This window comes from Pan paniscus, chromosome 14, assembly GCF_029289425.2.
Source record: "Pan paniscus chromosome 14, NHGRI_mPanPan1-v2.0_pri, whole genome shotgun sequence".
NCBI classification, from domain to species: domain Eukaryota; kingdom Metazoa; phylum Chordata; class Mammalia; order Primates; family Hominidae; genus Pan; species Pan paniscus.
Genome location: NC_073263.2, coordinates 13,247,927 through 13,265,993, shown reverse-complemented (window position 1 = coordinate 13,265,993; position 18,067 = coordinate 13,247,927).

Sequence of the window (18,067 nt, the reverse complement as noted above, 5' to 3'; positions counted from 1 at the left end):
GGGATGAACAGGAATGGAATGGAATGGAATGGAATGGAATACAACGGAATAGAATCAACTGGAATGGAACAGAATGGAATGGAAGCAATGGAAAGGAATTTCATGGAAACAACCAGAATGAAATGGAATGGAATAGAATGGAATGGAATGGAATGGAAAGGAATTGAATCAACCCGAGTGGAATAGAATGGGATGGAATGGAATGGAATGGGAATGAATGGAATGGAATGGATTGCAATGTAATTGAAACAACTGGAATGGAATGGAATTGAATCGAATGTAATGCAATGGAAAGGAATGGTTTGGAATGGAATGGAATGGAATGGAATGGATTGGAGTGGAATTGAATCAACCTGATTGGAACGGAATGGAATGGAATGGAATGCAATGGAATGGAATGGAATAGAATGGAATTGAAGAAACCCAAGTGGAATGGAATGGAATGAAATGGAATGAAATGCAATGGAATAGAATGAAATTGTACCAACTGGAATGGAATGGAATGGAATGGAATGAAATGGAATGGTATGGAAAGGAATCGAATGGAATTGAATGGAATGGAATCTAACTGAGTGGAATGGAATGGAACGGAATGGAATCAACTGGAGTGGAATGGAATGGAATGGAACGGAACACCATGGAATTGAATCAACCCGAGTGTAATGGAATGGAAGGGAATGGAATGGAATGGAATGGAATTTAATCAACCCGAGCGGAATGGAATGGAATTGAATCAAACAGAGTGGTATGGAATGGAATGGGATAGAATGGAGTGGAATGGAACAGAATGGAATTTAATCAATTGGAATGGAATGGAATGGAATGGAATGGCATGGAATGGAAGGGAATGGAATAGAATGGAGTGTAATGGAATGGAGTTGAATCTAACAGAGTGGTATGGAATGGAATGGGATAGAATGGAGTGGAATGGAAAGGAATGGAATTGAAATGAATGGAATTGAATGGAATCAACACTAGTGGAATGGAATGGAATGAAATCGCATGGAATGGAATGGAATTGAATAGAATGGAATTGAATCAATCCAAGAGGAATGGAATGGAAGGGTATGGAATGAAATGGAATGGAATGCAATGGAATAGAATGGAATTGAATCAATTGGAATGGAATGGAATGGAATGGAAAGGAATGGTATGGAATGGAATGGAATCAACCGGAGTGGAATGGAATAGAATGGAATGGAATCATCCCAATTGGAATGGATTGGAATGGAATGGAATGGAGTGGAATGAAATGGAAGGGAAGAGAAAGGAATTGAATCAACTGGAATGGACTGGAATGGAATAGAATGGAATTGAATCAACACGAGCAGAATGGAATGGAATGGGATGAAATGGAATGGAATGAAGTGGAATGGAATAGAATGGTATTGAAGCAAATGGAGTGGAATGGAACGGAATGTAATGGAAAGGAATAGAATGGAATGGAATCAACCCGATTGGAATGGAAAGGAAACGAATGGAATACAATGGAATGGAATGGAATGGAAAGGAATCAACCCAAGTGGAGTGGAACGTACTGCAATGGTATGGAATGGAATGGAATGGAATAGAATGTAATGGAATGGAATAAACACGAGTGGAATGGAATGGAATGGAATAGAATGGAATGGAACACAATGTATTTGAATGAAGCCGAATGGAATGGAATGGAATGGAATGGAATGGAATGGAATGGAGAAGAATGGAAATAATGAACTTGAATGAAATTGAATGGAATGGAATAGAAAGGAGTTGAATCAAGTGGAATGGAATGGAATGGAATGGAATGGAATGGAATGGAATGGAATGGAATGGAATGGAATGGAATGGAATAAACCCGAGTAGAATGGAATCGAATGGAGTGGAATTGATTGGAATGGAATGTTATGGAGTGGAATGGAATGGAATGGAAAAGAATGGAATTGAATCAACTGGAAGGGAATGGAATGGGATGAAATGGAATGGAATGGAAAGGAATGTCATGGAAACAACTGGAATGGAATGGAATGGAATAGAATGGCATTTAATCAATAGGAATGAAATGGAATGGAATGGAATGGAATGGAATGGAATGGAATTGAGTCAAACCGAGTGGAATAGAAGGGGATGGGATAGAATGAAATGGGAATGAATGGAATGGAATGGAATGGAATATAATGAAATGGGAATGAATGGAATGGAATGGAATGGAATGGAATGGAATTGAATCAACCTGACTGAAATTGAATGGAATTGAATGGAGTTGAATGGAATTGAATAAACCAGAGTGAAATGGAGTGGAATGCAATGGAATGCAATGGAATTGAAACAACTGGAATGGAAAGGAATGGAATCGAATGTAATATAATGGAAAGGAATGGAGTGGAATGGAATGGAAAGGAATTGAATCAACCTGAGTGGAAGGGAGTGGAATGGAATGGAATGGAATGGAATGGAATAGAATGGAATTGAATAAAGCCATGTGGAATGGAATGGAATGAAATAGAATGGAATGCAATGGAATAGAATGAAATTGAACCAATTGGAATGGAATGGAATGGAATGGAATGGAATGGAATGGAATGAAATGGAATGGTATCGAATGGAATCGAATGGAATTGAATGGAATGGAATCAACCCTAGTTGAACTGAATTTAACGGAATGGAATCAACCGGAGTGGAATGGAATGGAATGGAATGGAGTGGAGCACAATGGAATTGAATCAACACGAGTGGAACGGAATGGAAAGGAATGGAATGGAATGGAATAGAGTGAAATGCAGTAGAATGTAATTGAATCAACCCGAGTGGAATTGAATGGAATAGAAGGGAATGGAATGGATTGGAATGGAAAGGAATGCATTAGAATGGTAAGAAATCCACTCTTGCAAAATGGAATGGAATTAAATGGAATGCAATAGAATGGAATGGAATCCACTCGAGTGGAATAGAATGGAATGGAATGGAGTGAAATGCAATAGAATGGAATTGAATCAGCACGAGTGGAAATGAATGTAATGTAATGGAATGGAATGGAATGGAATGGAATGGAATGAAACCCAATAGAATGGAAATGAATCAACCCGAGTGGAATGGAATGGAATGGAATGAAATGGAATGGAATGGAATAGAATGGAATTGAATCAAACCGAGTGGAATCGAATGAAATGGAATGGAATGGAATGGAATGGAATGGAATGCATGGAATTCAATCAACCCGAGTGGAATGGAAAGGAAGGGAATAGAATGGAATGAAATGGAATGGAATGGTATCAAATTGAATGGAATAAACACGAGGGGAATGGAATGGAATGGAATGGAATGGAATGGAATGGAATTAAATGGAATGGAATGGAATGGAATTAAATGGAATGGAATGGAATGGAATGGAATGGAATCAACCCAAGTAGAATGGAACAGAATGTAATGGAATGTAATGGAAAGGAATAGAATGGAATGGAATGGAATGGAATCAACCCGAGTGGAGTGGAATGGAAAGGAATGAAAAAGAACGGAATGCAATGAAATGGAAAGGAATCAACCCGGGTGGAGTGGAATGGAATTGAATGGAATGAAATGGAGTAAACCCGAGTGGAGTGGAATGAAATGGAATGGAATGGAATGGAATGGAACAGAATGTAATTGAATCAACCCGAATGGAATGGAATGGAGTAGAAAGCAAATGACAGAACTGGAATGCAATTGAATGGAATCGAATAGAAGGGAATTGAATCAAGTGGAATGGAATGGAATGGAATGGAATGGAATAAACCCTACTATAATGGAATGGAATGGAGTGGAATTGATTGGAATGGAATTGATAGGAATGGAATGGGATTTAATCGAATGGAATGGAATGGAATGGAAAAGAATGGAATTGAATAAACTGGAATGGAATGAAATGGCATGAAATGGAATGGAATGGAATGAAATGGAATGAAATGGAATGGAATGGAATAGAACGGAATAGAATCAACTGGAATGGAATGGAATGGAAAGGAATGTAATGGAAACAACTGGAATGGAATCGCACGGAATGGAATAGAATGGAATTTAATCAATAGGAACGGAATAGAATGGAATGGAATTTAATGGAATTGTATGGAAAGGAATTGAATCAATCTGAGTGGAATAGAATGGGATTGAATGGAATTGAATGGGAATGAATGGAATGGAATGGAGTGGAATGGAATAGAATGCAATTGAATCAACCCGACTGGAATGGAATGGAATTGAATGGAGTAGAATGGACTTGAATGAAACCGAGTCGAATGGAATGGAAGGGAATGGAATGCAATGGAATTGAAACAACTGGAATGGAATGGAATGGAATGGAATGGATTGGAATGGAATGGAATGGAATTGAATCAACCTGAGTTGAATGGAATGGAATGGAATAGAATGGAATAGAGTGAAATGCAGTAGAATGTAATTGAATCAACCCGAATGGAATGGAATGGAATGGAATGGATTGGATTGGAATGGAAAAGAAGGCATTAGAATGGTATGGAATCCACTCTTGCAAAATGGAATGAAATTAAATGGAATGCAATAGAATGGAAAGGAATCCACTCGAGTGGAATAGAATGGAATGGAATGGAGTGAAATGCAATAGAATGGAATTGAATCAGCACGAGCGGAAATGAATGGAATGGAATGGAATGGAACGGAATGGAATGGAGTGAAACCCGATAGAATGAAAATGAATCAACCCGAGTGGAATGGAATGGAAAGGAATGGAATGGAATAGAATGGAAGTGAATTAACCCAAGTGGAATGGAATGGAATGGAATGGATTGGAATGAAATAGAAGGGAATTGAATCAACCCGAGTGGAATGGAATGGAATGGAATGGAATGGAATAGAATGGAATGGAATGCATGGAATTCAATCAACCCGAGTGGAATGGAAAGGAATGGAATAGAAATGGAATGGAATGGAATGGAATGGAATGGATTGGAATGGAATGGAATGGAATGGAATGGAATGGAATGGATTGGAATGGAATGGAATGGAATGGAATGGAATTAATTGGAATGGAATTGAATGGAATGGAATGGAATGGAAACAACCTGAGTGGAATGGAACAGAATGTAATGGAATGGAATGGAAAGGAATAGAATGGAATGGAATGGAATGGAATCAACCCGAGTGGAATGGAATGGAAAGGAATGAAAAAGAACAGAATGCAATGGAATGGAAAGGAATCAACCCGAGTGGAGTGGAATGGAATGGAATGGTATGGAATGAAATGAAATGGAGCAAACCCGAGTGGAATGGAATGGAATGGAATGGAATGGAATGGAATGGAATGGAACAGAATGTAATTGAAACAACCCGAATGGAATGGAATAGAATGGAATGGAAAGGAGTAGAATGTAAATGAATGAACTGGAATGGAATTGAATGGAATCGAATAGAAGGGAATTGAATAAAGTGGAATGGAATGGAATGGAATGGAATGGAATAAACCCTAGTAGAATGGAATGCAATGGAGTGGAATTGATTGGACTGGAGTGAAATGGAATGGAATGGAATGGCATGGAAAAGAATGGAATTGAATCAACTAGAATGGAATGAAATGGCATGAAATGGAATGGAATGGAATGGAATGGATTGGAATGGAATGGAATGGAATAGAATGGAATAGAATCACCTGGAGTGGAATGGAATGGAATGGACTGGAAAGGAATGTAATGAAAACAACTGGAATGGAATGGAATGGAATGGAATAGAATGGAATTTAATCAATAGGAATGGAATAGAATGGAATGGAATTTAATGGAATGGAATGGAAAGGAATTGAATCAACCTGAGTGGAATAGAGTTGGATTGAATGGAATTGAATGGGAATGAATGGAATGGAATGGAATAGAATGCAATTGTATCAACCCGACTGGAATGGAATGGAATTGAATGGAGTAGAATGGAATTGAATGAACCCGAGTCGAATGGAATGGAATGGAATGGAATGGAATGCAATGGAATTGAAACAACAGGAATGGAATGGAATGGAATCGAATGTAATGGAATGGATTGGAATGGAATGGAATGGAATTGAATCAACCTGAGTTGAATGGAATGGAATGGAATGGAATGGAATAGAATGGAATTGAATAAACCCGAGTGGAATGTAATGTTTTGGAATGGAATGGAATGAAATGGAATGGAATGGAATGGAATAGAATGAAATTGAACCAAATAGAAAGGAATGGAATGGAATGCAATGGAATGGAACGGAATGGAATGGTATGGAATGGAATCGAATGGAATTGAATCAACCCTATTGGAGTGGATTGGAATGGAATGGAATGGAATGGGATGAGATGTAATTGAATCAATCCGAGTGGAATGGAATGGAATGGAATGGAGTGGAGTGGAATGAAATGGAATGGAATGTAGTGGAGTGGAATGGAATGGAATGGAACGGAACGGAATTGAATGAAACGGAATGGAATAGAATGGAATTGAATCAATGGGAATGGAAAGGAACAGAATGGAATGGCATGGAATGGAATGAAATAAAATGGAATGGAGTGGAATGGAATGGAATTGAATCAACCAGAGTGGAATGGAATGGAATTGAATGGAATGGAATGGAATGGAATGGAATTGAATCAACACAAGTGGAATGGAATGTAATGGAATAGAATGGAATTGAATGGAATTGAAAAGAATGGAATTGAATCAATCCAAGAGGATTGGAATGGAATGGAATGGAATGAAATGGAATGGAATGGAATGGAATAGAATGGAATTGAATCAATTAAAATGGAATGGAATGGAAAGGAATGGTATGGAATGGAATGGAATCAACCGGAGTGGAATGGAATGGAATGGAGTGAAATGCAACAGAATGGAATTGAATCAACCCGAGTGGAAATGAATCGAATGGAATGGAATGGAATGGAGAGAAACCCAATAGAATGGGAATGAATCAACCCGAGTGGAATGGAATGGAATGGAATGAAATGGAATAGAATGGAACTGAATCAATCAGAATGGAATGGAATTGAATGGAATGGAATGGAATGCAATGAAATGGAATGAAATCGAATGGTATGGAATGGAATTGAATGGAATGGAATGGTATGGAATGACATGGAATGAAATCGAATGGTATGGAATGGAATTGAATAGAATTGAATGGAATGGAATCAACCCTAGTGGAATGGAATTTAATGGAATGGAATCAACCGGAGTGGAATGGAATGGAATGAAATGGAATGGAATGGAATGGAACACAATGGAATTGAATCAACCCGAGTGTAATGGAATGGAATGGAATGGAATGGAATGGAATGGAATGGAATAGAGTGAAATGCAGTAGAATGTAATTGAATCAACCCGAGTGGAATGGAATGGAATAGAAGGGAATGGAATGGTTTGGAATGGAAAGGAATGCATTAGAATGGTATGCAATGCACTCTTGCAAAATGGAATGGAATTAAATGGAATGCAATAGAATTGAACGGAATCCACTCGAGTGGAATAGAATGGAATGGAATGGAGTGAAATGCAATAGAATGGAATTGAATCAGCATGAGTGGAAATGAATGGAATGGAATGGAATGGAATGGAATGGAGTGAAACCCAACAGAATGGAAATGAATCAACCCGAGTGGAATGGAATGGAATGGAATGGAATAGAATGGAAGTGAATCAACCCGAGTGGAATAGAATGGAATGGAATGGAATGGAATGAAATAGAATGGAATTGAATCAACCGGAGTGGAATGGAATGAAACGGAATGGAATGGAATGGAATGGAATGGAATGGAATGGAATGGAATGGAATGGAATGCAAGGAATTCAATCAACCCGAGTGGAATGGAAAGGAATGGAATAGAATGGAATGGAATGGAATGGAATCAAAACGAGTGGAATGTAATGGAATGGAATAGAACGGAATGGAATGGAATGGAATGGAATGGAATGGAATGGAATGGAATGGAATGGAATGGAATGGAGTGAAACCCAATAGAATGGAAATGAATCAACCCGAGTGGAATGGAATGGAATGGAATAGAATGCAAGTGAATCAACCTGAGTGGAATGGAATGGAATGGAATGGAATGGATTGGAATGCAATAGAATGGAATTGAATCAACTGGAGTGGAATGGAATGAAATGGAATGGAATGGAATGGAATGGAATAGAATGGAATGGACTGAAATGGAATGGAATGAAATAGTATAGAATTGAATCAACCCAAGTGGAATGGAATAGAATCGAACGTAATGTAATGAAATGGAATGGAATGGAATAGAATGGAGTGGAATCATCCCAAGTGGAATGGATTGGAGTGGAATGGATTGGAATAGAATGGAGTGGAATGGAATGGAATGGAATGGAATAGAATGGAATAAAATGGAATTGAAATCACTGGAATGGACTGGAATGGAATGGAATGGAATTGAATCAACCCGAGCGGAATGGAATGGAATGGAATGGAATGGAATGAAATGGAATGGAATGAAATGGAATGGAATGGAATAGAAAGGTATTGAAGCAACCCGAGTGAAATGGAATGGAATGGAATGGAAAGGAATAGAATGGAATGGAATGGAATGGAATCATCCCGAGTGGAATGGAATGGAAAGGAATGGAATAGAATGGAATGGAATGGAATAGAAAGGAATCAACCCTAGTGGAGCAGAATGGACTGCAATGGTATGGAATGGAATGGAATGGAATGGAATGGAATGGAATGGAATGGAATGGAATAAACCCGAGTGGAATGGAATGGAATGGAATAGAATGGAATGGAATGGAATGGAACAGAATGTAATTGAATGCAACCCGAATGGAATGGAATGGAATGGAATGGAATGGAATGGAATGCAATGGAATGGGATGGGATGGGATGGAATGGAATGGAATGGAATGAAATGGAATGGAATTTAATGGAATAAAATGGAATGGGATCGAATGCAATGGAATGGAATGAAATGGAATGGAATGGAACGAAATGGAATGGAATGGAAAGGAATGGAATGGAATGGAATGACATGGAATGAAGTGGAATGGAATGGAATGAAATGGAATGGAATGGAATGAAATGGAGTGGAATGGAATGGAATGGATTGAAATGGAGTGGAGTGGAATGGAATGGAATGGAATGGAATGGAATTGAATGAAATGGAATGGAATGAAACGGAGTGGAATGGAATGGAATGGAATGGAATGGAATAGAATGGAATGGACTGATATGGAATGGAATGAAATAGTATAGAATTGAATCAACCCAAATGGAATGGAATGGAATCAAACGTAATGTAATGAAATGGAATGAAATGGAATGGAATGGAATAGAATGGAATGGAATCATCCCAAGTGGAATGGATTGGAATGGAATGGATTGGAATGGAATGGAATAAAATGGAATTGAATCCACTGGAATGGACTGGAATGGAATGGAATGGAATTGAATCAACCCGAGCGGAATGGAATGGAATGGAATGAAATGAAATGGAATGGAATAGAAAGGTATTGAAGCAACCCGAGTGAAATGGAATGGAATGTAATGGAATGGAATGCAAAGGAATAGAATGGAATGGAATGGAATGGAATCAACCCGAGTGGAATGGAATGGAAAGGAATGGAATAGAACGGAATGGAATGGAATGGAAAGGAATCAACCCTAGTGGAGTGGAATGGACTGCCATGGAATGGAATGGAATGGAATGGAATGGACTGCCATGGAATGGAATGGAATGGAAAGGTATAAACCCGAGTGGAATGGAATGGAATGGAATAGAATGGAATGGAATGGAATGGAACAGAATGTAAATGAATCAACCCGAATGGAATGGAATGGAGTAGAATGGAAATGAATGAACTGGAATGGAATTGAATGGAATGGAATAGAATGGAATTGAATGAAGTGGAATGGAATGGAATGGATTGGAATGGAATGGAATGGAATCGAATAAACTCGAGTGGAATGGAATGGAATGGAGTGGAATTGATTGGATTGGAATGGCATGGAATGAATGGAAAAGAATGGAATTGAATCAACTGGAATGGAATGGAATGGGATGAAATGGAATGGCATGGAATGGAATGGAATGGAATGGAATAGAATGGAATAGAATCAACTGGCATGGATTGGAATGGAATGGAATGCAATGGAAAGGAATGTAATGGAAACAACTGGAATGGAATGGAATGGAATGGAATGGAATTTAATCAATAAGAATGGAATGGAATGAAATGGAATGCAATGGAAAGTAATTGAATCAACCGGAGTGGAATAGAATGAGATGGAATGGAATGGAATGGAATGGAATGGAATTGAATCATCCTGACTGGAATGGAATGGAATTCAATGGAGTAGAATGGAATTGAATCAACCCGAGTGGAGTGGAATGGAATGGAATGCAATGGAATTGAAACAACTGGAATGGAATGGAATGGAATCGAATGTAATGTAATGGAAAGGAATGGATTGGAATGGAATGGAATGGAATGGAATTGAATCAACCTGAGTGGAAAGGAATGGAATGGAATGGCATGGAAAAGAATGGAATTGAATCAACTGGAATGGAAGGAAATGGCATGAAATGGAATGGAATGGAATGGAATGGATTGGAATGGAATGGAATGCAATAGAATGGAATAGAATCCACTGGAGTGGAATGGAATGGAATGGAATGGAATTTAATCAATAGGAATGGAATAGAATGGAATGGAATTTAATGGAATGGAATGGAAAGGAATTGAATCAACCTGAGTGGAATAGAATTGGATTGAATGGAATTGAAGGGGAATGAATGGAAAGGAATGGAATAGAATGCAATTGAATCAACCCGACTGGAATGGAATGGAATTGAATGGAGTAGAATGGAATTGAATGAACCCGAGTCGAATGGAATGGAATGGAATGGAATGGAATGCAATGGAATTGAAACAACTGGAATGGAATGGAATGGAATCGAATGTAATGGAATGGATTGGAACGGAATGGAATGGAATTGAATCAACCTGAGTTGAATGGGGTGGAATGGAATGGAATGGAATGGAATAGAATGGAATTGAGTTAACCCGAGTGGAATGTAATGTTTTGGAATGGAATGGAATGAAATGGAAAGGAATGGAATGGAATGGAAAGGAATGGAATGGAATGGAATGGAATGGAATGGAATGGAATGGAATAGAATGAAATTGAACCAAATAGGAAGGAATGGAATGGAATGGAATGGAATGGAATGGAACGGAATGGAATGGTATGGAATGGAATAGAATGGAATTGAATCAACCCGATTGGAGTGGATTGGAATGGAATGTAATGGAATGTAATGGAGTGGAGTGGAATGAAATGGAATGGAATGTAGTGGAGTGGAATGGAATGGAATGGAACGGAACGTAATTGAATGAAATGGAATGGAATAGAATGGAATTGAATCAATTGGAATGGAACGGAACGGAATGGAATGGCATGGAATGGAATGAAATGGAATGGAGTGGAATGGAATGGAATTGAATCAACCAGAGTGGAATGGAATGGAATTGAATGGAATGGAATGGAATGGAATGGAATTGAATCAACACTAGTGGAATGGAATGTAGTGGAATGGAATGTAATGGAATGCAATGGAATTGAATGGAATTGAAAAGAATGGAATTGAATCAATCCAAGAGTATTGGAATGGAATGGAATGGAATGGAATAGAATGGAATTGTATCAATTGAAATGGAATGGAATGGAATGGAAAGGAATGGTATGGAATGGAATGGAATCAACTGGAGTGGAATGGAATGGAATGGAGTGAAATGCAACAGAATGGAATTGAATCAACCCGAGTGGAAATGAATGTAATGGAATTTAATGGAATGGAATGGAATAGAATGGAAAGAAACCCAATAGAATGGGAATGAATCAACCCGAGTGGAATGGAAAGGAATGGAATGGAATGAAATGGAATAGAATGGAACTGAATCAATCAGAGTGGAATGGAATTGAATGGAATGGAATGGAATGCAATGAAATGGAATGAAATCGAATGGTATGGAATGGAATGGAATGGAATGGAATGGAATGGAATGGAATGGAATGAAATGGAATGAAATCGAATGGTATGGAATGGAATTGAATGGAATGGAATCAACCCTAGTGGAATGGAATTTAACGGAATGGAATCAACCATAGTGGAATGGAATGGAATGAAATGGAATGGAATGGAATGGAACACAATGGAATTGAATCAACCCAAGTGTAATGGAATGGAAGGGAATGGAATGGAATGGAAAGGAATGGAATGGAATGGAATAGAGTGAAATGCAGTAGAATGTAATTGAATCAACCCGAGTGGAATGGAATGGAATAGAAGGGAATGGAATGGTTTGGAATGGAAAGGAATGCATTAGAATGGTATGCAATGCACTATTGCAAAATGGAATGGAATTAAATGGAATGCAATAGAATGGAATGGAATCCACTCGAGTGGAATAGAATGGAATGGAATGGAGTGAAATGCAATAGAATGGAATTGAATCAGAACGAGTGGAAATGAATGGAATGGAATGGAATGGAATGGAGTGAAACCCAACAGAATGGAAACGAATCAACCCGAGTGGAATGGAATGGAGTGGAATGGAATAGAATGGAATGGAATGGAATAGAATGGAAGTGAATCAACCCGAGTGGAATAGAATGGAATGGAATGGATTGGAATGAAATAGAATGGAATTGAATCAACCCTAGTGGAATGGAATGAAACGGAATGGAATGGAATGGTATGGAATGGAATGGAATGGAATGGAATGGAATGGAATGCAGGGAATTCAATCAACCCGAGTGGAATGGAAAGGAATGGAATAGAATGGAATGGAATGGAACGGAGTCAACACGAGTGGAATGTAATGGAATGGAATAGAACGGAATGGAATGGAATGGAGTGAAACCCAATAGAATGGAAATGAATCAACCCCGAGTGGAATGGAATGGAATGGAATGGAATAGAATGCAAGTGAATCAACCCGAGTGGAATGGAATGGAATGGAATGGAATGGAATGGAATGGAATGGAACGGAACGGAATGGAATGGAATGGAATGCAGAGAATTCAATCAACCCGAGTGGAATGGAAAGGAATGGCAGAGAATGCAATGGAATGGAATGGAATCAACACGAGTGGAATGTAATGGAATGAAATAGAACGGAATGAAATGGAATGGAATGGAATGGAATTGAATGGAATGGAATGGAATGGATTGGAATGGAATGGAATCAACCCGAGTGGAAGGGAACAGAATGTAATGGAATGGAATGGAAAGGAATAGAATGGAATGGAATCAACCTGAGTGGAATGGAATGGAAAGGAACGAAAAAGAAAGGAATGCAATGGAATGGAAAGGAATCAACCCGAGTGGAGTGGAATGGAATGGAATGGTATGGAATGGAATGAATTGGAGTAAACCCGAGTGGAATGGAATGGAATGGAATGGAATGGAAAGGAATGGAATCAACCATAGTGGAATGGAATTGAATGGAATGGAATGGAATGGAATGGAATAAAATGGAATGGAATCATCCCAAGTGGAATGGATTGGAATGGAATGGAATGGAATGGAATGGAATGGAATAAAATGGAATGGAATCATCCCAAGTGGAATGGATTGGAATGGAATGGAATGGAGTGGAATGGAATGGAATAGAATGTAATTGAATCGACTGGAATGGACTGTAATGGAATGGAATGGAATTGAATCAACCCGAGCGGAACGGAATGGAATGAAATGCAATGGAATGGAATGGAATGGTATAGAATGGTATTGAAGCAACCGGAATGGAATGGAACAGAATGTAATGGAATGTCATGGAAAGGAATAGAATGGAATGGAATGGAATGGAATAAACCCGAGTGGAATGGAAAGGAAAGGAATGGAAAAGAGCAGAATGGAATGGAATGGAAAGGAATGAACCCGAGTGGAGTGGAATGGACTGCAATGGTATGGAATGGAATGGAATGGAATAAACCCGAGTGGAATGCAATGGAATGGAATAGAATGGAATGGAACAGAATGTAATTGAATCAACCCGATTTGAATGGAATGGAATGGAATGGAATGGGAGTAGAATGGAAATGAATGAACTGGAATGGAATTGAATTGTATGGAATAGAATGGAATTGAACGAAGTGGAATGGAATGGAATGGAACGGAATGGAATGGAATGGAATGGAATAAACCCGAGTAGAATGGAATCGAACGGAGTGCAATTGATTGGAATGGAATGGAATGGAATGGAATGGGATGGAATGGAAAGGAATGGCATAGAATGGAATTGAATCAACCCGAGTGGAATGGAATGAAATGGAATGGAATGGAATGAAATGGAATAGGATGGAATTGAATCAACTGGAATGCAATGGAAAGGAAAGGAATGGAATGGAATGGAATAGAACAGAATTGAATCAACTGAAATGGAATGGAATGGAATGGAATGGAATGAACCCGAGTGGAATGGAATGGAATTCAATGAACCCGAGTGGAATGGAGTGGAATGGAATGGGATTGAATGGAATAGAATGGAATGGAATGGAATGGAATGGAGTCAACCTGAGTGGAATGGATTGGAATGGAATGGAGTGATGTGGAGTGGAATGGAATGGATTGGAATGGAATGGAAGGGAATGGAATGGAATGGAATGGTATGCAATGGAATGGAATAGAATGAAATTGAATCAAGCTGAGTGGAATGGAATGGAATGGAACGGAGTGGCACTGAATGGAACGGAATAGAAACGAATAGAATGAAATTGAATCAACCCGATGGAATGGAATGGAATGGAATAGAATGGAATGGAATGAAATGGAGGGGAATGGAATGGAATGGAGTAGAATGAAATTGAACCAACTGAATGGAATGGAATGGAATGGAATGGTATGGAATGGCATAGAATGGAAATGAATCAACACGAGCGGAGTGGATTGGAATGGAATGGAATGGAATGGGATGGAATTGAATCAATCCAAGGGCAATGGAATGGAATGGAATGGAATGGAGTGGAATGAAATGGAATGGAATGGAGTGGAATGGAATGGAATGGAATGGAATGGAGTAGAATGGAAATGAATGAACTGGAATGGAATTGAATGGAATGGAATAGAATGGAATTGAATGAAGTGGAATGGAATGGAATGGAATGGAATGGATTGGAATGGAATGGAATGGAATCGAATAAACTCGAGTGGAATGGAATGGAATGGAGTGGAATTGATTGGATTGTAATGGCATGGAACGGAATGGAAAAGAATGGAATTGAATCAACTGGAAAGGGATGAAATGGAATGGCATGGAATGGAATGGAATGGAATGGAATAGAACGGAATAGAATCAACTGGCATGGAATGGAATGGAATGCAATGCAATGGAAAGGAATGTAATGGAAAAAACTGGAATGGAATGGAATGGAATGGAATGGAATTTAATCAATAAGAATGGAATGGAATGAAATGGAATGGAATGGAAAGTAATTGAATCAACCGGAGTGGATTAGAATGAGATGGAATGGAATGAAATGGTAATGAATGGAATGGAATGGAATGGAATGGAATGGAATGGAATGAAATGGAATGGAATTGAATCAACCTGACTGGAATGGAATGGAATGGAATGGAATTGAATGGAGTAGAATGGAATTGATTCAACCCGAGTGGAGTGGAATGGAATGGATTGGAATGCAATGGAATTGAAGCAACTGGAATGGAATGGAATGAAATCGACTGTAATGGAATGGAAAGGAATGGATTGGAATGGAATGGAATGCAAAGGAATTGAATCAACCTGAGTGGAACGGAATGGAGTGGAATGGAATGGAATAGAATGTAATTGAATAAACCCAAGTGGAATGGAATGGAATGAAATGGTTGGAATGCAATGGAATAGAATGAAATTGTACCAATTGGAATGGAATGGAATGGAATGGAATGGAATGGTATGGAATGCAATCGAATGTAATTGAATGGAATGGAATCAACCCTAGTGGAGTGGAATGGAACGGAATGGAATTAACCGGAATGGAATGGAATGGAATGGAATGGAACACAATGGAAATGAATCAACCCGAGTGTAATGGAATGGAAGGGAATGGAATGGAATGGAATGGAATGGGAGTGAAATGCAGTAGAATGTAATTGAATTAACCCGAGTGTAATGGAATGGAATAGAAGGGAATGGAATGGAATGGAATGGAATGGAATGGAATGGAATGGAACGGAATGGAATGGAATTGAAAGGAATGCATTAGAATGTTATGGAATCCACTCTTGCAAAATGGAATGGAATTGAATGGAATGCAATAGAATGGAAGGGAATCCACTCGAGTGGAATGGAATGGAATGGAATGCAGTGAAATGCAATAGAATGGAATTGAATCAACCTGAGTGGAAATGAATGGAATGGAATGGAATGGAATGGAATGGAATGGAGTGAAACCCAATAGAATGGAAATGAATCAACCCGAATGGAATGGAATGGAATGGAATGGAATGGAATGGAATGGAATGGAATGGATTGGAATGGAAAGGAATAGAATGGAATTGAATCAACCCGAGTGGAATGGAATGGAATGGAATGGAATGGAATGAAATGAAATGGAAAAGGATGGAATTGAATCAACTGGAATGGAATGGAATGGAATGGAATCAACCAGAGTGGAATGGAATTGAATGGAATTTAAATGGAATGGAATGGAATGGAATAGAACAGAATTGAATCAACAGAAATGGAATGGAATGGAGTGCAATGGAATTGAATTAACCCGAGTGGAATGGAGTGGAATGGAATGGGATGGAATGGAATTGAATGGAATGGAATGGAATCAACCTGAGTGGAATGGATTGGAATGGAATGAAATGGAGTGATGTGGAGTTGAATGAAATGGAGTGGAGACGAATGGATTGGTTTGGAGTGGTTTGGAGTGGACTACATTGGAATGGAGTGGAGAGGAGTGTAATGGAGTGGAGGGAAGTTGAGTGAATTCGAGTGTAATGGAGTGCCATGGAGTGGAGTGGATTGGAGTGGAGTGGAATAGAGTGGAGAGGAGTGTAATGGAGTGGAGTCGAGCGGAATAGAGTGGAAAGGAATGGAGTGGATCAGAATGGAATGGAGTGGAACGGAATGGAATGGAGTGGAATCAAATGGAATGGAAGGAAATGGAGTGAAATGGAGTGGAGTGTAGTGGAATGGGATGGAATGGAGTAGAATAGAATGGAATGCAGTGGTGGGAAACAGTGGAATTGAGTGGAGAATAGTGGAATGGAATGGAGAGGAGAGGAGTGGAGTGGAGTGGAATATAATGTAATAGAGGAGAAAGGAATGGAATGGAGTGCAGTGGAATGGAATGGAGTGGAATGGAATGGAATGGAGTGCAATTGAGTTGAATGGAGTGGAATGGAGTGGAGTGTAGTGGAATATAATATAAAGTAGTGGAAAGGAGTGGAATGGAGTGGAGAAGAATGGAATGGAATGGGGTGCAATGGAGTGGAATGGAATGGAGTGAAGTGGAGTGGAATGGAATTGAATGGAGTGGAATAGAATGGAATGGAATGGAGTGGACTGGAGTGGAATGGTGTGGAGTGGTGTGGAATGGAGTGGAGTGGAATGGAGTGGAATTGGGTGGAGTGGAATGGAATGGGTTAGAGTGGAATGGAATGGAATTGAATGGAGTGGAATAGAATGGAATGGAATGGAGTGGACTGGAGTGGAATGGTGTGGAGTGGTGTGGAATGGAGTGGAGTGGAATGGAGTGGAATTGGGTGGAGTGGAATGGAATGGGTTAGAGTGGAATGGAATGGACAGGAATGGAATGGAATGTTGTGGAGTTGAATGGAGTAGAGTGGAATGGAATGCAGTGGATTGGAATGGAATGGAACTGAAAGGAATGGAATGGAGTGGAATGGGATGGAGTGGAGTAGAATGGAATGGAGTGGAGTGGAATGAAATGGAATGGAGTGGAATGGAATGCTGTTGAATAGAATTGAATTGAGTGGCATGGAGTGTAGTGGTATGGAATGTTATGGAGTGTATTGGAATACAATGGAATTGATTGGACTGGAATGCAGTGGAATGGCATGGAGTGGAG